The following is a 22,911-nucleotide window of genomic DNA, read 5'->3' on the forward strand; positions in this document are numbered from 1 at the left end:
ACTTACCCCAGGACACTCATCTACATGTTTGTAGAAAGCCAAACCAGTACTGAAACGAGAATCAGCAGAGGTAATGGTATATATAAGAGTATATCGTCGATCTGAAAAGGGAGGTAAGAGATGAATCTCTACGACCGATAACAGAGAACCTATGAAATAGACCCCGTAGAAGGAGATCACTGCATTCAAATAGGCAATACTCTCCTCACATCCCTCTGACATTCACTGCACGCTGAGAGGAAAACCGGGCTCCAACTTGCTGCGGAGCGCATATCAACGTAGAATCTAGCACAAACTTACTTCACCACCTCCATCGGAGGCAAAGTTTGTAAAACTGAATTGTGGGTGTGGTGAGGGGTGTATTTATAGGCATTTTAAGGTTTGGGAAACTTTGCCCCTCCTGGTAGGAATGTATATCCCATACGTCACTAGCTCATGGACTCTTGCTAATTACATGAAAGAAATTATAATCGGGGTAAATTAGAAAGTTGCTTAAAATTGCATGCTCTATCTGAAAACATGAAAGAAAAAAAATGGGTTTTGTGTCCCTTTAATAGACTGTAGAAACTGTTTCAGTATTTCTTCCAAGTGCCACAAAAGTGCCGTATAATCCTAAAAATATACATATTAGATCTTCCCATTAAGGACAGGAGTTGGCCAGTTGCAGAGCACAAGAGCGATACTTTTTTATTTAGCTGCTGTCTAGTGCACAAACCAGCCTCAATGGTGGGCACTGTGCATGTGTTGCAGAGGAGTAGCACGATCATATACATTTTTCATTGTAATGCCATGATCTGCTGAACATAAAAAACTTGGGGTAGCAATGGCTAGGGTTGCCAGAGGTCCAGTATTTAACCGGACAGTCCTCTGAGTGTCAGCTAAATTTTAAATGCCTCATATGCATTATAATAAAAAAGCAACAATGCACACGTGCTTCTCTGTTTACTACTTGCAGCTAAAAATTGTAAAAAAAAAAATCCTTATCTTATATGTTACTGACAGTCATGGGGGTGTTAAAACTCTGCTGAGTGTGTGCTACTAGTAGCTACTGGGGGAAATATATTCATTGGGAACCATGGTGGTGTAAAAACACTACTATATGTGTGCTACTGGTAGTCATGGGGGTCAGATCAATGCTGTTTGTGTGAAAATGGCAGCCATTGAGGTAAAAACATTCATTTGGTCAGTGATTTGTGTGGTCAATGGTGAGGCCGAAGGTAGAGCTTTGTGGAAGCCATTTCTCTGATCACACTAATCACTTGCGTCCAGTCACCTACCAGGCATCCAGTATTTTTTTAGTGGACAACTGGCAACCCTAGGTAGTATATAATACCGGAAAAAGTATATACTTTAATGGTTCAGACAAAAACAAACAATATTAAAAAAAGTAGAAATGATTATTTATTTGTAGTGCTAGCTACAGAGATAAGGGTTTGCAATGGAAAGGGTTTATGATAAGATACAAAAACATACAGGGGGAGGGAGAGGGCCCTGCTCCAAAGAGCTTACAGTCTACAGATTGAGGGTGCAGAGACATAGCATTTGGTATAGCTTGTCATGTGGATTGTAGTTGCAGCAAGTGAATCAATGCAGTTCAAGATTTATTTTGGATAGGATGAAAAACAGAGGTGAGATGGTAAGTATCTCTGAATAGGTGGGGTTTTTTAAGAGTGCCTGAAGCTACACAAGGTTGGAGACAGGGCAAGGTAGAGAGCTCCAGATGACAGGAGCAGCATGTGAGAAATATTGGAGGCGGGAGAGGGATGTAGAAATAAGAGGAGAGACTAGACGTAGGTCAGAGGTTGATCAAGGAGGACAGGTCGGGAAGTATTTATAGATGAGAGAGGAAATATAGTTGGGAGTGAGGCTGGTGAGTTAAGGGTTAATACTTCTAATTGTATTCTGGAGTGTATGTGAAGCCAGTGTAGAAACTGGCAGAGAAAAGCAGCTGATGTAGATCGGCGACTTAGGTGGATGAGTCTAGCTGAAGCATTCCTAATAGATTGGAGGGGGATAGGCGGTGTTTGGGAAGCCCATTTAGAAGTAGATTGCAGTAGTCAATGTGTGATAAAATGAGGGAATTAATTAGTATTTGTGTAGTTTCTTAAGTAAGGAAAGGTTGGATTCTGAAAATGTTGCAAAGGTGTGCACAGCAGGAATTGGTGATCACTTGTATATGTGGAGTGAATGTGAGGGGTGAGGGACTAGTTAAAGAGATAAGTTAGGGCAGGTGAAAGAGGGAAGAAGTCGTGAAGGAATAGGGTCAAATGGGCAGGTTGTGAGATGAGCAGAAGATAGAGTATGATGACTTCTTCCTCTATGACAGAAGGAAAGTAGCAGAGAGCTTTTTAATAGAAGGGGTGGGTAGGAGGGCGGGGTTTGAGGGGTGTGGGTGAGAGATGTCTTTTCTAATTGTGTTGATTTTATTTTTGAAATGATCAGCAATAATCTGAGCAGTGAGTTTGGTAGTGGGTGGAGATGCAGTCAGACGTAGAAGGAAGTTAAAGGGTGAGAAGAGCCTTTGGGGGTTGGATGCATGAGTTGACATAAAGTAGGAGAAATAGACTTCTTTGGCCAGGCTGAGGGCAGACTTGTATGACCTGAGGATGCATTTATAATGCAGGAAATCACCACTGGAGCGTGATTTTCTCCACTAACGTTCAGTAGTCTAATGAACATCTCTGAAGATAGCAGGTCTGTTTGGGGTGCCATGGTTGTCATCAAGTGCATGATGCATGGCAAACAGGGAAGGGTGCAGCTTTGTCAAGTGTTGAGATACATAAGAAGGATACAATTATCACATTGTGACCCTTAAAGCCAGCTGTTGAGAGTGATTTAGCCGCACATTACTACACTTTAATATACTTCTGGCACAAATAGCACAAAACATTTTAGTCTAAAGCCAGAGAAGACACCGTCTATTCAGACATAAATATTTGATTTGATTTTAAGTGTCTCTATTTAACATTACAATAAATATCAAGGCCAGTGGCTTAAAATCCATACAATGCTTAGCATATTCTGTGTGTCAGACAGCTCCCACAGGTTGAATAAGCGGAATTGTCTGTTGTTTGAGATCACACAATGGGTTGTCAGTTCATTCTTGACATGAAGTTCACATATACATAAATATACATCTGGTTTGTTATGAAGTGCATCAGACAGTTTTGCTGTTTTGCTTCTTATACGTTTTCATACCTTGTAATTACTAGATCCAGCTGCACAAAATGCTTTGTATTGTTTTATTTATTTGGTTTAATTTGGTTTAAGTATTCATTATTTTTTTAGAACTCCCTTCCTGTATCAAAGTTTGTCTAAATGAAGGGTGAATGATCCTGACATGGTAACGGAAGTGAGAAAATGCCATACTTTTATGCAGACTTTTTGTACCTATGACAAATGATCATCATTTTAGTACCATGAGTCGAGGGGCCACATTTATGTGTTTCTTTTTTCACTGAAAGTTCAGACTTTATAAATCCTGCTGACAGAACATGATATATACTCTGTTCTTTGTATGTCAACTACCTTCACATCAACAGTGCGTTAGCTGGATATATAACAATGGTTTGGCTTACACAAGTACCAAGATCATGCTGACAGAACATGATATATACTCTGTTCTTTGTATGTCAACTACCTTCACATCAACAGTGCGTTAGTTGGATATATAACAATGGTTTGGCTTGCACAAGTACCAAGATCATGCTGACAGAACATGATATATACTCTGTTCTTTGTATGTCAACTACCTTCACATCAACAGTGCGTTAGCTGGATATATAACAATGGTTTGGCTTGCACAAGTACCAAGATCATGCTGACAGAACATGATATATACTCTGTTCTTTGTATGTCAACTACCTTCACATCAACAGTGCGTTAGCTGGATATATAACAATGGTTTGGCTTGCACAAGTACCAAGATCATGCTGACGACCTTGCGCAATGACCATTCAGTGTTATTGTACAGAACCAGAAAGCCCCCCATTTATTTTCTCCTGCTGTCACATTTCATGTGTCCTGGTATGAACACTTACACTATTAGCATAGGAGAAGAACACAATATAAAATGCATTAAAGGTTCACATTGTTGCCCAATGCCTTTAGGTTGGTAAAGCCAGGTGTGATTTCTTCCGGATACAACATATAGCCACTGCTATAGGAGCATCATAGGGGCACATTTATCAAGCAGCGTATGTTGCTTATTCCGTGCTTATTACGCTGCTCCTTAACGTGTCCACCACCTCTGAGGTTGCGGACTGCAATCATCCTGATGAGATACGATCGGGATGATTGACACCCCCTGCTAGTGGCCGATTGGCCGCGAATGTGCAGGGGGCGGCATTGCACAAGCATTTTTGTGAAATGCTTGTGCAATCATAAATGCTGACAGTGTATGCTGTCTGCATTTATCGATGTCGGGCAGACATGATTCGCTACAGCCCGACATTTGATAAATCGGTCCCATAGAATTTTTCCAGTATGCTGCTTACTTTAAAACTTATAACTGTACAGGAATACCTCAAATTACAGCACCTCACTTTACAGCGATTCGCTAATACAGCGCTTTGTGGAGCTGAAGTTCAACCTCCAAGGATTTTGAAACCGCGCTGTAATCATCGTGAGATTGTGAGAAAAGTGACTGGCACCATCTTGTTATGCGCAGTTCACTCTGTTTACAACATGACAGTGCAATCTGTGCCTCAGTGCTATAGTCTGGCACATTTTACTACAGTAATTGTCACTATTTTACAGGTACAGCATTTATTGAATACTAATTGAATACTGTGCTGTGCGAGTGTTAAACTAAATGCAGCACTATTGCACTCCTAATCTATGTTAGTTCAAACATGTTTTTAAGTTTTTAAACATACTGGCAAGTGAAAAGAAAGCTAAAACTGCCTTGTTTCACTTTAAGGCGGTTTTCACTTTACAGCGGGGCTCCGGTCCCTAACCCACTGTATGAGCGGTGTATACCTGTATATGCCCTGAGCACTGCTGAAATGAAGACAGAGTTTACTGCCATATCAATAGCAGGTTGCATGTGCTTTAGTACTTAAGCAGTGACAATGTTTAATGGCTTAATTTTACAAGTGAAAACATATTGCAAAAATGCTTTTGTTCTAAATAAAATGAACAGCAGCACCTTTATGTAGTTTTTAATAAATTAGTTTACAGTTACATGTTTGTACACAGATGTATCTCAAACTGCACATTCTTTAAAACAGAGGACAAATATTTATATGGTAAAAAGTTGATAACATGATGGAATGCAAAAAAATCACTGCAAACCAAATAGCACAATTATGTGTGTGAAACATACATTTATGTGAGCGGCTTTTACGCTGTGAAAATATAAGGTGCAATCTAGAGTTAGGCTTTGGCTGTTGGACACTAAGGGCTTCATTTATGAATCAGCAGAAGCTGCTTTGGAGTCAGGATGGGGCTGGCCGCTGCTTAAAGGGACAGTATACACTCATTTTCATATAACTGCATGTAATAGACACTACTATAAAGAATAATATGCACAGATACTGATATAAAAATCCAGTATAAAATGGTTTAAAAACATACTCAGTAGCTTTCAGTTTAACTCTGTTGAAAAGGCAGTTGGAAAGCCCACTGCAAGTGGTAAATAAGACACTCCCCCCCCTCCCCCTTCTTTTGCATATAAAAAGACCCTTTACACAAACAGGAGCAAGCTGGAGAAGGTAGCTGACGGTATTGAAATAAAACTTTGGGGCTTGGTTAGGAGTCTGACAATCAGAGCAATGTTATTTAAAAATAAGGAAAACTATACATTTAAAAAAAACAAAAAACTTAATGGGCTTTATAAATAGATCATCTACAAAACATTTATGCAAAGAAAAAATGAGTGTATAATGGCCCTTTAACCTCTCTGCAAACTCAGAGGTAGTGGAGTTCAAACACCTGAACATGCTTGTTCGGAGGGGTGATTGACAGTCCCTGGTCACAGACGACAAGCAGGAGATGGCACTGCACAAGAAAATACTTGTGCTATGTTACATATGGCCAGTGGATGTACAGAGTCTGCTGTCCGTTTCGATTTATCACGGGCAGACAGGTTTCCAAGTAAGGAAACCTGTCCATCAGTGATTTGATAAATGGGGCTGTAAGTGCCCAATGATCTAAATCTCTCCACTCTGGTGAGATTACCTAAAAAGTCTTGTGAGTATTGTGAGGTCCATCAAAGAATTTTAGAAAATACATTTTAGCTTGAGAGCTGTTTCTATAGCTATAAGTAGTTTTGTATGTGCATTGGAGACATCTACAGTATATTACAATATAATGTACAAAAAAGCCCCTTACAATTTTGCATGATTTCTCTCCATGTCAGCGAGTCATCAGGCCTAAATGTGAAGGGAAAATCCTGACAAGACATATTGTGCAATATCCCCATGTAAAAACAAATTAAAGGCTTAGCTAGGCCACAGGATAACAAGCTGGAATAATATCCTATCTGCTTATCACATAGTCATCAGCAGCATCCAGCACAGTCTGCATAAGTATAGAAAGCAGATGATACTAAATACACTCAAACAACCAGACTGTAAGATAAACATGGGTATTCAGGTGGTTACCAGACAGCTTGGGAAGGAAAAAAAAGCAGTAGGGGACTTCCATCCTGCAATAAAGAAAAGCATGAAACCCCCTTCCATTTAGTAAAATCCTAGGCCAGACCTTTTGTCATACTGTGGCTCTCATTCATCTGTGTAATACTGTGTTTATTTACATCATCTGTTACTATGTATCAGTCACCTTGCTACTTCCTGGCATGTATCCAGCATTGTAACTGCATTATGCATATTCATTTCATAGACTTCATAAATGAAAAAGTGATACAATATAATCTAAGAGTAGGTATAGTAAATGTTTTAGCATAAAATGATTTTCACTGAAGAATGCTACATTAAAGGATTTGTGACAGACAGGTCTTAATCAAGCCCATAATTTGGATTTTAAAGGGACATTAAACACAAGAATTTTCTTTCATGGTTCAGATAGAGCATGTTTTTTTAAACGACTTTCCAATGTACTTCTATTATCTAAATGTATTCATTTTCTTGTTATCCTTTGTTGAAAATAATACCTAGTTAGGCTAAGGAGCAGCAATACACTACTGGGAACTAGCTGCTGATTGGTAGCTTCACATATATGCCTGTTGTTGGCTCACCAGTAGTGATGTCGCGACTTGCGAATAGTTCGCCGGCGAATAGTTCCCGGTGAACATAGCATGTTCGCGCTCGCCACGGACAGCGAACATATGCGATGTTCGGTCCGCCCCCTATTCTTTATCATTGAGTAAACTTTGACCCTGTACCTCACAGTCAGAAGACACATTCCAGCCAATCAGCAGCAGACCCTCCCTCCCAGACCCTCCCACCTCCTGGACAGCATCCATTTTAGATTCATTCGGAAGCTGCATTCTTAGTGAGATGAGGGACAGTGTAGCTGCTGCTGATTTAATAGGGAAATTGATAGCTAGGCTAGTGTATTCAGTGTCCACTACAGTCCTGAAGGACTCATCTGATCTCTGCTGTAAGGACAGCACCCCAAAAAGCCCTTTTTAGGGCTAGAACATCAGTCTGCTTTTTTTTTCCCCTGTGTAATCTAATTGCAGTTGCCTGCCTGCCTGCCAGCGTGTGTGTCAGGCTCACAGCATATACTGTGCCCACTTGCCCAGTGCCACCACTCATATCTGGTGTAACAGTAGTGTACATCTAAAAAAAACAACACTTTTTTGACTGTGAAAAAATAGCAGACAGCTGCCAGTACCCAAGATGGCCGCCAATAAGGCAGATGGGGAGGGTTAGAGAGCTGTTTTGGGGAGGATCAGGGAGGTTGGGGGCTAAGGGGGAATGCTACACCACAGCATATGTAAATATGCTAAAAAAATTAAATATTTTTAAAAACCTTTTATTTTAGTACTGGCAGACTTTCTGCCAGTACTTAAGATGGTGGGGACAATTGTGGGGTGGGGGAGGGAAGGGAGCTGTATAGGAGGGATCAGGGGGTCTAATGTGTCAGGTGGGAGGCTGATCTCTACACTAAAGCTAAAATTAACCCTGCAAGCTCCCTACAAACTACCTAATTAACCCCTTCACTGCTAGCCATAATACACGTGTGATGCGCAGCAACATTTAGCGGCCTTCTAATTACCAGAAAGCAACGCCAAAGTCATATATGTCTGCTATTTCTGAACAAAGGGGATCCCAGAGAAGCATTTACAACGATTTGTGCCATAATTGCACAAGCTGTTTGTAAATAATTTCAGTGAGAAACCTAAAATTGTGAAAAAAATTAAGTTTTTTTTAAATTTGATCGCATTTGGCGGTGAAATGGTGGCATGAAATATACCAAAATGGGCCTAGATCAATACTTTGGGTTGTCTACTACACTACACTTAAGCTAAAATTAACTCTACAAGCTCCCTACATGCTCCCTAATTAACCCCTTCACTGCTGGGCATAAAACACGTGTGGTGCGCAGTGGCATTTAGCAGCCTTCTAATTACCAAAAAGCAACGCCAAAGCCATATAAGTCTGCTATTTTTTAACAAAGGGGATCCCAGAGAAGCATTTACAACCATTTATGCCATAATTGCACAAGTTGTTTGTAAATAATTTCTGTGAGAAACCTAAAGTTTGTGAAAAAGTGAACAATTTTTTTTTTATTTGATCGCATTTGGCGGTGAAATGGTGGCATTAAATATACCAAAATGGGCCTAGATCAATACTTTGGGTTGTCTACTACACTACACTTAAGTTAAAATTAACTCTACAAGCTGCTTACATGCTCCCTAATTAACCCCTTCACTGCTGGGCATAATACACGTGTGGTGCGCAGTGGCATTTAGCAGCCTTCTAATTACCAAAAAGAACCGCCAAAGCCATATAAGTCTGCTATAATGGCATGTCTGGCACACAGTGTTGGGGCAAGGGTCCATCTGACCACTGATACCTGGTCTGCAAAGCATGGTCAGGGCAGGTATATCACCTACGCTGCGCACTGTGAAGCGGGCGTAACCCTTACACTACCTGATCGATACAACATCATACCTGATGTTTTAAAGCATGTTATTCCAAACAATTTAGGAATGTTAGGTGATTTATGCCCTTTATGGATTAAAACCAGACTCTGCATCAACTATGTAATTTTCCGGGGGAGTTCTGCCATGCCACAGTCCAGGTGTTAGTCCCCTTGAAACAACTTTTCCATCACTATTGTGGCCAGAAAGAGTCCCTGTGGGTTTTAAAATTTGCCTGCCTATTGAATTCTATGGCGGTTCGCCCGGTTCGCAAACTTTTGCGGAAGTTCGCGTTCGCGAACCCACATTTTTAGGTTTGCGACATCACTACTCACCAGATGTGTTCAGCTAACTCCCAGTAGTGCATTGTTGCTCCTTAAGCAAAGGATAATAAGAGAACAAAGCAAATTTGATAACAGAGTTAAATGGGAAAGTAGTTTAAAATTGTATGATCTATCTGAGTCCTGAAAGAAATTGTTTGGATATCATATCCCTTTAAAGAAAAACAGAGATCATATTGGATGCATTGCAATTCAACCTAGTCATTATATTGATTTTGTTTTCAATCAGTGTAAGTTACTGTTACAAGAAATGTTTTTTAACCAGGGGTCAACAAATCTGTTTACAATTTAGGAGCCAGTAAGGATATTTAGGAGCCAGACAGTGATATTTGTATATGGATATGTAGAATAACCCCAAAGGTTAGGAGCCAGAGCTCCTGGGTTTGTCAAGCCCTGTTTTAAACTCTTGCAAAAGTGAAACTACTGCTTATTGCCTTCTACCTGTGTAAGTTATTACATTAAAAAAAACAACAGCATAATGTATAACAGCATAAATACACACTCTGAAGTCCTCCTGTCTTAGAGGAATCAAAGGTTCAGACTTTTATGCAGATGATGAACTGCAGTGAGGGAGGAATATGCCACATTGTGAGGTATATTTATTGAATGTCTATTTTTATCTCACTATGTACCTGATATTGAAAACCTCGCCGGCATGGAGAGAAATAACTCAAAATCTTTGGGGGTTTTTTTAGACCTTGTATTGTAATGTAGGAGTCTATGTTTCACATAAACAACACAACATAGCAACATCAGCAAGTCTCAAGTTAAAATTTTTGTTTCTATTTTTTTTTAAGACTATCTCTGGAAAGTATTTGAATATCAGGCGATATGGCCGTTTTGCAATTTATTAGAAAATCTATGCACCATTTTCAAATAAAACTCAGGGATTTTTTTTCTTGCTTTTCTATGACATTCCAGTGATTTAAAAGTACATAGACTTGATTTAGTATGCACTATAAATGGAAATTCATGTTTACGAAGTGTTCTCAAAGCAATGTATACATACTTAATGCAAAAAGGAAAATAGATTCTGATTTAATCAACCATTTTCCTAGTATGTCTGAAAACATTTTTAAAACCTAGATTACAGATTTTCTTTTTAGCCTCTCAAAGGAGCATGAGATAAAGCAGATTTAAAAACAAAAGCAAAAAACATCCAGAACTCTGAGTTGTATGGATTAAAAGTAATATGAATTATAGCGGATTCATATACAACTCAGCTCTCTTAAAGGAATAGTCTAGTCAAAATTACTTCATGAGTCGGATAGAGCATGCAATTTTGAGCAACTTTCTAATTTATTCCTATTATCAATTTTCTTCTTTCTCTTGGTATCTTTATTTGAAAAAGCAGGAATGTAAGCATTTGAGTCGGCCCCTTTTTGGTTCAGCACCTGGGTAGCGCTTTCTGATTTGTGTCTAAATGTAGCTACCAATCAGCAAGCACTACCCAGGTGCTGAACCAAAAATGGGCCGGCTCCTAAGCTTACATTCAAATAAAGATACTAAGAGAACAAAGAAAAATTGATAATAGGAGTAAATTAGAAAAATGCTTAAAATTGCATGCTCTATCTGAATCATGAAAGTTTAATTTTGACTAGACTATTCCTTTAAACCTGCTCTCCATGTGACTGTGTATCCCCTGTTTCAAGAACAATGTATTGCTCATATTGTTGGTCTATATATATATACCAGACCATCCTCAAACCTGGCCCTCCAGAAGTTTTGGAACTACATTTCCCATGATGCTCAGCCAGCATCATGGGAAATGTAGTTCCAAAACAAAGTTTGAGGATGTCTGATATATACTGTATATATACTGTATATATATATATATATATATATATATATATATATATATATATATATATATATATATATATATATATTTTTGTGTGTGAGTGTTACAAATAAGTCTCAATATATGGTGAGAAAAAAGATGAAACACTAGTATTTAATACTGGAGCAGAGGGCTCTGGGTAATGATCTAAAATAGACATGTTTTTAATGAAGTGTTGTTCTCTGCTCTCCCTAGATTAAAAAAAACATTTGTCAATAATGTCTGTACATTAATTACTCTCTATAGCATCTGAAACCTACATCCGGTCTAGAGCCTTGAAGTCATTTGGGAGGAAGGATGTGGAATCCAGGATACATACAAAGCATTAAATGAGCTGTTATCAGCTTACTAAGGTGATGGAAACAAACAGAACTACTGATGGGAAACGCTACAAAGCTACAGCTGTGACCAGCAAAACACACAACATGAAGCAGAGCTCAAACAAAGAATTGTTTTGGAAATATGATGTAATATGTAGATAACCAATAATAATAAATGATACATAGGGGGGATAGGAAACTGGAAGACACAATACAAAGTTGTCTTCCTAGTATAAGGAAACTAAGATATTTCCTGCAATTATAATTGCAATTACATTTAATGAAAAGTAAAGGAAATGATTGCACATATAAAGTCCGGATTCAATGCAGCTCAGCTTTGAACACAAATAAGTTGAATCTTGTCTAGAAAAGTATGAAAAGGTCTAATAATATTATTTACAACATCAAATAAATATTTTCATTGCAAAGTGTGTTATCTCAAAACAAGCAGAAAACATGTAAATTCAATGTATCTGTAAGCCATTCAAATGAAAATGAGCTTACAGTGGAAGGGAAATGTGTGCCTCACTATAAGTTCTTTGTATATGAAATAGCACACTTTAAGTATTTAGAATAAGTATACTGTTGTTTTTTATATTAAAGTAGCTTATTTATCTTAATGGCCCATTAATGTTTAAACCATTTTTTTTAATTTGTAATAGTATAAATTAGCAGCAAATTGCAGTATTCCAAAAGTCCAGTGTACTAAGTGTTTTGTAAGCATGTAAAATTGTATTTTTGTTAGTCAAATTTCTATTATTTTGCTTTCTCAGTGGACATTTTGGACACACTTCTTTATAAGCCTCTAGAGCATAAGGAAGTTATATTGCATATTTTTTACCCTGCATAATGAAACATTTAGTTCTGAATTTAATTTCCCTTTAAGCTGGAATGCATTTTGCATAAAGTTTTGGTCCCTTAAGATCCACAGTTAGGAAACAGTAAACTAAAGATGGAACAGATTCACTGGATTATAAAAATGGGTTCTTCTTGTACATTAAAAATATATATAAGCAATTATTACAGTAAACAAAGTGAATGTTATAGTGGTCGCTATGGAACCTCACACAATTTCAAAGATAATTGTAGAATTTTCACTATAACTTTATTTATCTGTATTGCTTGAAGGCCTTATAAATTCACAGTATACTTCTTTAAAATGTTTTGCAAATTGGCCACCTAGTGGTGAATTTTAGGGAAATCCGAACCGGTCAACTATCCAGTGCCTACAGATTCCAGGCACCTCCTGGAGATATTAGATAATTGAATTTACCTATTTTACTCCCTACATCTGTAATGAAACTAGGTCTTGTTAAATTATCTAAACTGGGACAGAAGTGCCTAATTATATCAGATGTTCTTGATCAGTTTATATTAGGTCTATGACTGTGTTATTGAAAGGATATTTTCATCACTTTAGAATGTCACTGTTCCTAACATTCTACCCTGTATATATATATGGACATGAGGCAGTCAATACTAATGGCTAGCATTAATTATGAATATGTACCCAGTAGCTGATAAGCTTCACAAAAGATATCTGAGAGATACAGGACAATTTTATAAAAAGATCATCCTGAGTCATTGTTATAAATTCACCAAAGGTTTCATGATAGCAAGGTTGATTCCAAAGAGTTTACTCTAAAGTTAGAATTTCTATGATCAAATCATTTTGTACTTAAATTGGCTTTGTGTTGAATCAAAGGGCCATTATAATAAAAAAATCATTATTGATTAGAGAACTGCTTCTCTCTAGTGAAATCTGCCTCTTACCCAATCAGCAACAGTAGACCACTGCTAGATCTTATCAGTACTTTAACCTCTTTTGCGGGAAACTGATTTAATATTAGACTTAAAAGTAAATCCCAAATAAAATTATTTATTCAGTAAAGTGAAAAAACCACACAATGTAATTCACAATAATTGCTTTGCCTAGTTTTCTGTTAATTTCCTTCTGAAATTGTGCTTATGGCTGACGTGTAGAGCATATATTAGTATTTTGCAGTATGAGGTTTAGAGCATAGAGTATGACCTGCTTAAAGAGATACTAACCCCACATTTTTTCTTTCATGATTCAGATAGATCATGCAATTTTAAGCAGCTTTCTAATTTACTCCTATTATCAATTTTTCTTTGTTCTCTTGCTATCTTTATTTAAAAATAAGGAATATAAAGCTTAGGAGCTGGCTAATTTTAGGTTTAGCACCCTGGATAGCGCTTGCTTATTGGTGACTACCTTTAGCCACCAATCAGAAAGCACTACCAAGGTTCTGAACCAAAAAGCTTACATTCCTGCTTTTTAAATAAAGATACTAAGAGAATGAAGAAAAAATGATAATAGAATTATATTAAAAAGTTGTTTAAAATTGCATGCTCTATCTGTATAACGGGGGAAAAAATGGGTTTAGTATCCCTTTAATATACTAGAAAGATATCTTTGTAGGGTGTTTGGTTACAGATTCCAATAGCACTAAATAGTTGTATACTGTATATTTCTTTTATATTGCCTCACAACACTGACATTGACAGTATTGCAATAATCTGCAGATTCCTGCATCTCAGACAAGTTTCACAGTATCAAATAAACTTAGCTTAAACCTTTGACTCCCAGGTTTGCATCATAAAGTTAATCTTATCTACACTACAAATAAAAAGAAGAAATGATCTCTAATTTGAATGTCATAAATACATAAAAGTACATAATTGCTCAAAGGTCACATCATATGTACAAAACTTCATTCCACATGGCCCACTTCAATACTCTGAAGCTGATTGTTCAATATAGTGCAGATAAGTTAAATTATGCCTCATAGGCTAACGAGAAGTGGTCAGTAATACATATAATGCTGTTCAAGTAATAAGCTGGACTGTACCAGATTTATTATAATGTACAAATTCCGCCAAATGTGAGCATAATATAAGCAGAACATTAATGTACATACCACAAAAAAATCCAACAGTTTATATCTTGAATCAGCATGGAAAATATTGGTGTATCAAAGTTTATAGTCAAATTAGAAACAAAATGAGTCTTTTACAGTTTAAAGTTCATTGCCTTGAATATACAAACCTGCCTTACCCCAGTATTGATTTTTTTTAATCTAACCACTGTGAGTAAAGTCACTATAGCTATACTATTGAACAACTTGATTTGTAGCTTAGGTAATGTTTCATAGGTTATGTTTTATCGTGCAGATCAGTGCCAGCTCCAGACTGCTGTATCAAACCCCCAGGCCTTTTATATTATTTATTAACAATTTAAGAAGAAGCCTGGAAATGCCTTAATTATATTATAATGATAGCAAATACTAGATAAAAGAGAAGGCTGAAACAATTTGTGAAACCCTCTCTAACAGACAGGACTGGAGAAGCTCATCCTAATGCAGAATAAATCAAATAAGAACATCAAATAACAAAAACTCTATATCCTTTTAATATACTTGTCTTATTTATCAAATCCATTTTGAGTCCTTAGTTTAATAATTATTTACAAAAGCAAATGTACAAAATATGCTAAAATAAAGTAATAGGCTTCCAAAAAAAACTATATACAGTAAATATTCAGTAATTTTAATAACATATAATAAAATGCTTAAACAATAAAATAAACATTAAACACACAATAAAATAAACAATATGAAATAGTTTACTGAGTAATATCTATGTGCTTATTCAGAAGTTCACCCTTTAGACTCACTGATCACCTCTCGGTCCAACTTACTGCAACCACACCAGCCTTGTGATTCACTCTAGTGTCTCCATCCACTGATTAAAAAATCCAATTTTTACATTTTACAGCTGTACAGATGTCTGGAATGTTTTATAAAACCACACTTACCTAATTACCAGTGAGAAAGAGTTAGTTTCTCAGAAGTGCTTTATTTGAGAGGTGAATTTTTTCTATAGGGATCCCAGGGGTCTTGAACACCAGTTTCCTAGAGAAGTGATCCCGTGGAGCTGTCCATGGTGACTGACAGCTACGGGTAAAGCTCAGCAATAGTAAAAGTCTCTCTAGGTCCTTCCTACACTTACCACACCTATTTCTTAATCCTCTGAAACTTTACACTGGGACACCACCTATCTGGCATCTGGCAAAACTACACAGCAGGAAAATCTAAACAGATTCATTGCAGTGTTTGACACATATTTCTCAACTACATTTTAACAAAACTCTTTTTTTTTTTTTTTTTTAATAAAGAGGTTTATTATAATGCTAAAATACAAGAATTGCTTTCTTTTAGACAAGCTTTTGCATATGGATATTAAATGTACAGGAAAGTGATATGGTAAAAAAATGCTTAGTCTGCAGTTAAGCAATACATTGCATATGTTTTATAAACAGTTTTCTTAATGTGACACTAAAGCTTGTTATTTTCTGCATCACGTGAATTATATTGCAAAGTATTTATTATATATATGTGTGTATAAATGATACTGTCAAAATTACAATAGCAATGTCATTTTAACCTACTGTTTTTACCTCAATAACTAACTTTTATCCTCCATATTAGCAGGCAGTATTGCCAAACAGATGCTTTACCCCATCCAATAGAGCACCAACAGAACAAGCTACAACACATGAACAACCTATCATTCAAAAGTATAACAACCTAAACACCAACTAAATGAATGTACATTGTGTTGCTTTCTTTTTACTATGCAGAATTTATTTCACTGTTGTTTCATTTCGAGTTTGATATCAATTTAAACAGTTACTTAAACCCTTGGTTGCCAGTTACCACTTGTATTTATCTCAAGGCTTATCAATCACCCCAAGGTGAATCATTCCAGGAGGCAGCAGAGAGTTTACAAAGCAGCGTTCTTAAAGGAACAGTCAAGTCCAAAAAAAACTTTAATGATTTAAATAGGGAATGCAATTTTAAACAACTTTCCAATTTACTTTTATCATCAATGTTGCTTTGTTCTCTTGGCATTCTTAGTTGAAAGCTCATTCTAGGAGGTTCATTTGTTAATTTCTTACGGCTAGATTATGAGTCTTGCGTTAGGCTTAAATAACAGCGTTGGCCGGTCCCAACGCTGCTTTTTAACGCCCGCTGGCATTACGAGTCTTGCAGGTACAGGTGTACCGCTCACTTTTTTGGCCAGACTCGGAAATACCGCAAATCCACTTACATCAATTGCGTATCCTCTATTTTCAATGGGACTTTCATAGCGCCGGTATTACGAGTCTTTCAAAAAGTGAGCGGTACACCCTCTCCTGTCAAGCCTGGTACCGCATTTTAAATTCAGTAGTTAAGAGTTTTACACTACAACGCCGTAGCATAAAACTCTTAACTAAAGTACTAAAAAGTACACTAACACCCATAAACTACCTATTAACCCCTAAACCGAGCCCCCCCCCCACATCGCAAACACTAATATAAAATATTTAACCCCTAATCTGCCGAACCGGACATCGCCGCCACTATAATAAATATATTAACCCCTAAACCGCCACACTCCTGCCTTGCAAACATTAGTTAAATATTATTAACCCCTAATCTGCTGTCCCTAACATCACCGACACCTACCTACATTTATTAACCCCTAATCTTCCGCCCCCAACGTCGCCACCACTATATTAAAGTTATTAACCCCTAAACATAAGTCTAACCCTAACCCCCTAACTTAAATATAATTTAAATAAATATAAATAAAATAGCTATCATTAACCCCTTAACGCCCGAGGACGTGCAGGGTACGTCCTCTAAAGGATGTCAGTTAACGACCAAGGACGTACCCTGCACGTCCTCGGTGTGGAAAGTAGCTGGAAGCGATCCTGCTCGCTTCCAGCTGCTTTCCGGTTATTGCAGCGATGCCTCGATATCGAGGCATCCTGCAATAACACTGTCTGGCCATCCGATGCAGAGAGAGCCACTCTGTGGCCCTCTCTGCACCGGACATCGATGGCCGGTATCGTTGGTGGGTGGGAGCCGACTTGGGAGGCGGGTGGGCGGCCATCGGTGAGATGTGTAAGGTGGAGGGGGGCGGGATCGGAAGCGGAGCCGACGGGGGCGCGCAGGGGCGCGCGCGTGCACGGGGGTGGTGGGCGCGTGCACGGGGCGGGAGCGGGTGGGAACCGCTACACTACAGAAAAAAGTTAAAGAAAAGTTAAAAAAAAATGAAATAAACTTTTTTTTTTTAAACATCTAAGGGATCTGGAAGGGGTGGGGGGTTGGTCTTGGGGGGGGAAAGCTACACTACAGAAAAGGGACATTTTTTTTTTAAAAAAAAGCATTTTTTTCACTAAACTGGGTACTGGCAGACAGCTGCCAGTACCCAAGATGGCGCACATTAAGTCAGAGGGGGAGGGTTAGAGAGCTGTTTGGTGGGGGATCAGTGAGGTTGGGGGCTAAGGGGGATCCCTACACAGAAGCATATGTAAATATGCTAACAAAAAATGCACAAAAAAGCCCAAATATACCTTTTATTTTAGTACTGGCAGAGTTTCTGCCAGTACTTAAGATGGCGGGGACATTTGTGGGGTAGGGGAGGGAAGAGAGATGTTTGGGAGGGATCAGGGGGTCTGATGTTTCAGGTGGGAGGCTGATCTTTACACTAAAGCTAAAATTAACCCTGCAAGCTCCCTACAAGCTACCTAATTAACCCCTTCACTGCTAGCCATAATACACGTGTGATGCGCAGCGCCATTTAGCAGCATTCTAATTACCAAAAAGCAACGCCAAAGTCATATATGTCTGCTATTTCTGAACAAAGGGGATCCCAGAGAAGCATTTACAACCATTTGTGCCATAATTGCACAAGCTGTTTGTAAATTATTTCAGTGAGAAACCTAAAATTGTGAAACATTTTACGTTTTTTTTAATTTGATCGCATTTGGCGGTGAAATGGTGGCATGAAATATACCAAAATGGGCCTAGATCAATACTTGGGGTTGTCTACTACACTACACTAAAGCTAAAATTACCCCAAAAAGCTCCTTACATGCTCCCTAATTAACCCCTTCACTGCTGGGCATAATACACGTGTGGTGCGCAGTGGCATTTAGCGGCCTTCTAATTACCAAAAAGCAATGCCAAAGCCATATATGTCTGCTATTTCTGAACAAAGGGGATCCCAGAGAAGAATTTACAACCATTTATGCCATAATTGCACAAGCAGTTTGTAAATAATTTCAGTGAGAAACTGAAAGTTTGTGAAAAAATTTGTGAAAAAGTGAACAATTTTTTGTATTTGATCGCATTTGGCGGTGAAATGGTGGCATGAAATATACCAAAATGGACCTAGATCAATAATTTGGGATGTCTTCTAAAAAAAAATATATACATGTCAATGGATATTCAGGGATTCCTGAAAGATATTAGTGTTCTAATGTAACTAGCGTTAATTTTGAAAAAAATGGTTTGAAAATAGCAAAGTGCTACTTGTATTTATGGCCCTATAAGTTACAAAAAAAAGCAAAGAAGATGTAAACATTGGGTATTTCTAAACTCAGGACAAAATTTAGAAACAATTTAGCATGGGTTTTTTTTGGTGGTTGTAGATATGTAACAGATTTTGGGGTTCAAAGTTAGAAAAAGTGTGTTTTTTTCCATTTTTCCTCATATTTTATAAAAAAATTTTATAGTAAATGATAAGATATGATGAAAATAATGATATTTTTAGAAAGTCCATTTAATGGCGAGAAAAACGGTATATAATATGTGTGGGTACAGTAAATGAGTAAGAGGAAAATTTCAGCTAAACACAAACACCGCAGAAATGTAAAAATAGCCTTGGTCCCAAACGGACAGAAAATGGAAAAGTGCTCTGTTCACTAAGGGGTTAACTAAATTATTCCTATTTAAAACTAAATACTTACATATAAAATAAACCCTAAGCTAGCTACAATATAACTAATAGTTACATTGTAGCTAGTTTAGGGTTTATTTTTATTTTACAGGCAAGTTTGTATTTATTTTAACTAGGTAGAATAGTTATTAAATAGTTATTAACTATTTAATAACTACCTAGCTAAAATAAATACAAAAGTACCTGTAAAATAAAACCTAACCTAAGTTACAATTACACCTAGCACTACCACTATAATTAAATTAATTCCCTAAATTAAATTAAATTATCTAAAGTACAAAAAAACCCCACTAAATTACAGAAAATAATAAAAAAATTACAAGATTTTTAAACTAATTACATCTAATCTAATCCCCCTAACAAAATAAAAAAGCCCCCCCAAAATAAAAAAAGCCCTACCCTACACTAAATTACAAATAGCCCTTAAAAGGGCCTTTTGCAGGGCATTGCCCCAAAGTAATCAGCTCTTTTACCTGTAAAAAAATTTACAGATCCCCCCCAACATTAAAACCCACAACCCACACAACCAACCCTACTCTAAAACCCACCCAATCCCCCCTTAAAAAACCTAACACTAACCCCCTGAAGATCACCCTACCAGGAGATGTCTTCATCTAACCGGGCAGAAGTGGTCCTCCAGACGGTCAGAAGTCTTCATCCAAGCCGGGCAGAAGTGGTCCTCCAGGCGGGCAGAAGTCTTCATCCAGATGGCATCTTCTATCTTCATCCATCCGGCGCGGAGCGGGTCCATCTTCAAGACATCCGACGCGGAGCATCCTCTTCATCCGGAGTCTTCTTACTAAAATGATGGTACCTTTAAGTGACGTCATCCAAGATGGCGTCCCTTCAATTCCGATTGGCTGATAGAAATCAGCCAATCGGAATTAAGGTAGAAAAAATTCTATTGGCTGATGCAATCAGCCAATAGGATTGAGCTCACATTCTATTGGCTGATTGAAATGCCAGCTCTATCATCCTATCGGAATTGAAGGAACGCCATCTTGGATGACGTCACTTAAAGGTACCGTCATTTAGTAAGAAGACTCCGGATGAAGAGGATGCTCCACGTCGGATGTCTTGAAGATGAACCCGCTCCGCGCCGGATGGATGAAGATAGAAGATGCCATCTGGATGAAGACTTCTGCACGTCTGGAGGACCACTTCTGCCCGGCTTGGATGAAGACTTCTGCCCGTCTGGAGGACCACTTCTGCCCGGTTGGATGAAGACGTCTCCCGGTAGGGTGATCTTCAGTGGGTTAGTGTTAGGTTTTTTTTAAGGGGGGATTGGGTTGCAATCAGCCAATAGGATTGAGCTCACATTCTATTGGCTGATTGAAATGCCAGCTCTATCAGCCTATCGGAATTGAAGGAACGCCATCTTGGATGACGTCACTTAAAGGTACCGTCATTTAGTAAGAAGACTCCGGATGAAGAGGATGCTCCGCGTCGGATGTCTTGAAGATGGACCTGCTCCGCGCCGGATGGATGAAGATAGAAGATGCCATCTGGATGAAGACTTCTGCACGTCTGGAGGACCATTTCTGCCCGGCTTGGATGAAGACTTCTGCCCGTCTGGAGGACCACTTCTGCCCGGTTGGATGAAGACGTCTCCCGGTAGGGTGATCTTCAGTGGGTTAGTGTTAGGTTTTTTTAAGGGGGGATTGGGTTGGTTTTAGAGTAAGGTTGGTTGTGTGGGTGGTGGGTTTTAATGTTGGGAGGATTTGTATTTTTTTTTACAGGTAAAAGAACTGATTACTTTGGGGCAATGCCCTGCAAAAGGCCCTTTTAAGGGCTATTTGTAATTTAATGTAGGATAGGGCATTTTTTATTTGGGGGGCTTTTTTATTTTGTTAGGGGGATTAGATTAGGTGTAATTAGTTTAAAAATCTTATGTAATTTGTTTATTATTTTCTGTAATTTAGTGTTTTTTTGTACTTTAGATAATTTTATTTAATTTAGTTAATTTATTTAATTATAGTGTAGTGTTAGGTGTAATTGTAACTTAGGTTAGGTTTTATTTTACAGGTACTTTTGTCTTTATTTTAGCTAGGTAGTTATTAAATAGTTAATAACTATTTAGTAACTATTGTACCTAGTTAAAATAAATACAAACTTGCCTGTAAAATAAAAATAAACCCTAAACTAGCTACAATGTAGCTATTAGCTATATTGTAGCTAGCTTAGGGTTTATTTTATAGGTAAGTATTTAGTTTTAAATAGAAATTATTTAGTTAATGATAGTTATTTTATTTATATTTATTTAAATTATATTTCAGTTGGGGGGGTTAGGGTTAGACTTAGGTTTAGGGGTTAATAACTTTAATATAGTGGCGGCGATGTTGGGGGCGGCAGAATAGGGGTTAATAAGTGTCGGTAGGTTTGCGCGATATTGAGGGCGGCAGATTAGGGGTTAATAAATATAATGTAGGTCTCAGCAATGTTGGGGGCAGCAGATAAGGGGTTCATAAGTATAATGTAGGTGGCGGCGGTGTCCAGAGAGGCAGATTAGGGGTTAATAATATAATGTAGGTGTCGGCGATGTCGGGGGCGGCAGATTAGGGGTTAATAAGTGTAAGATTAGGGGTGTTTAGACTCGGGGTTCATGTTAGGGTGTTAGGTGTAGACATAACTTTTGTTTCCCCATAGGAATCAATGGGGCTGCGTTAGGAGCTTTACGCTGCTTTTTTGCAGGTGTTAGTTTTTTTTTAAGATGGCTCTCCCCCATTGATTCCTATGGGGAAATCGTGCACGAGCACGTTTAGCCAGCTCACCGCTAACGTAAGCAGCGCTGGTATTGAGGTGAGATGTGGAGATAAATTTTGCTCTACGCTCAATTTTTTGCGGTTAACGCCGGGTTTGTAAAAACCCGTAATACCAGCGCTGTCTGTAAGTGAGCGGTGAGCATAAACTGCTCATTAGCACCGCACCCCTGTTAACGCAAAACTCGTAATCTAGCCGCTAGACTTTGAAGACTGCCTCTAATCTGAATGCATTTTGATCACTAGAGGGCATTAGTTCATGTGTTTCATATAGATAACATAGAGCTCATGCACGTGAAGTTACCCTGGAGTGAGCACTGATTGACTAAAATGCAAGCCTATCAAAACAACTGCGGAGGCTTAGATACAAGGTAATCACAGAGGTAAAAAGTGTATTTATATAACTGTGTTGGCTATGCAAAACTGGGGAGTAGGTAATAAAGGGATTATCTTTCTTTTTAAACAACTAAAATTCTGGTATTGACTGTCCCTTTAAAGCTACTGTTTATTAAAGGGATATGAAACCCAAATATTTTCTTTTGTGATTCAGACAGAGCATACAATTATTACAAAAAAAGTTTACATTTTACTTCTATTACCAAATTTGCTTTGTTCCCATATTATTGTTTGCTGAATATATACCTAAGTAGGTGTCGTCTAGAGCACTACATGGCAGGAAATTATGTTGCCCTCTAGTGATCTTGCATATGGATACAATTCTGCCACACACGTTATTATAAATAAAGTTCAGTATTTGGGCCTCTAGTTATCAACGTGTCTACTTACC

General features: G+C 37.9%; 1 protein-coding gene across 1 annotated transcript in view; it reads right to left on the reverse strand.

The window, feature by feature from the left end:
* The window catches only part of MYO1A (myosin IA), a 182,537-nt gene extending 167,018 nt beyond the window's left edge, over positions 1–15,519 (reverse strand). Inside the window, exon 1 of the mRNA XM_053708171.1 lies at positions 15,392–15,519. The gene's annotated coding sequence lies outside the window, so the exon portion shown is untranslated. The remainder of the gene's footprint in view (positions 1–15,391) is intronic.
* Between the last annotated feature and the right edge of the window lie 7,392 nt (positions 15,520–22,911).

The sequence above is a fragment of the Bombina bombina genome, chromosome 3 (assembly GCF_027579735.1).
Source record: "Bombina bombina isolate aBomBom1 chromosome 3, aBomBom1.pri, whole genome shotgun sequence".
Taxonomy (NCBI): domain Eukaryota; kingdom Metazoa; phylum Chordata; class Amphibia; order Anura; family Bombinatoridae; genus Bombina; species Bombina bombina.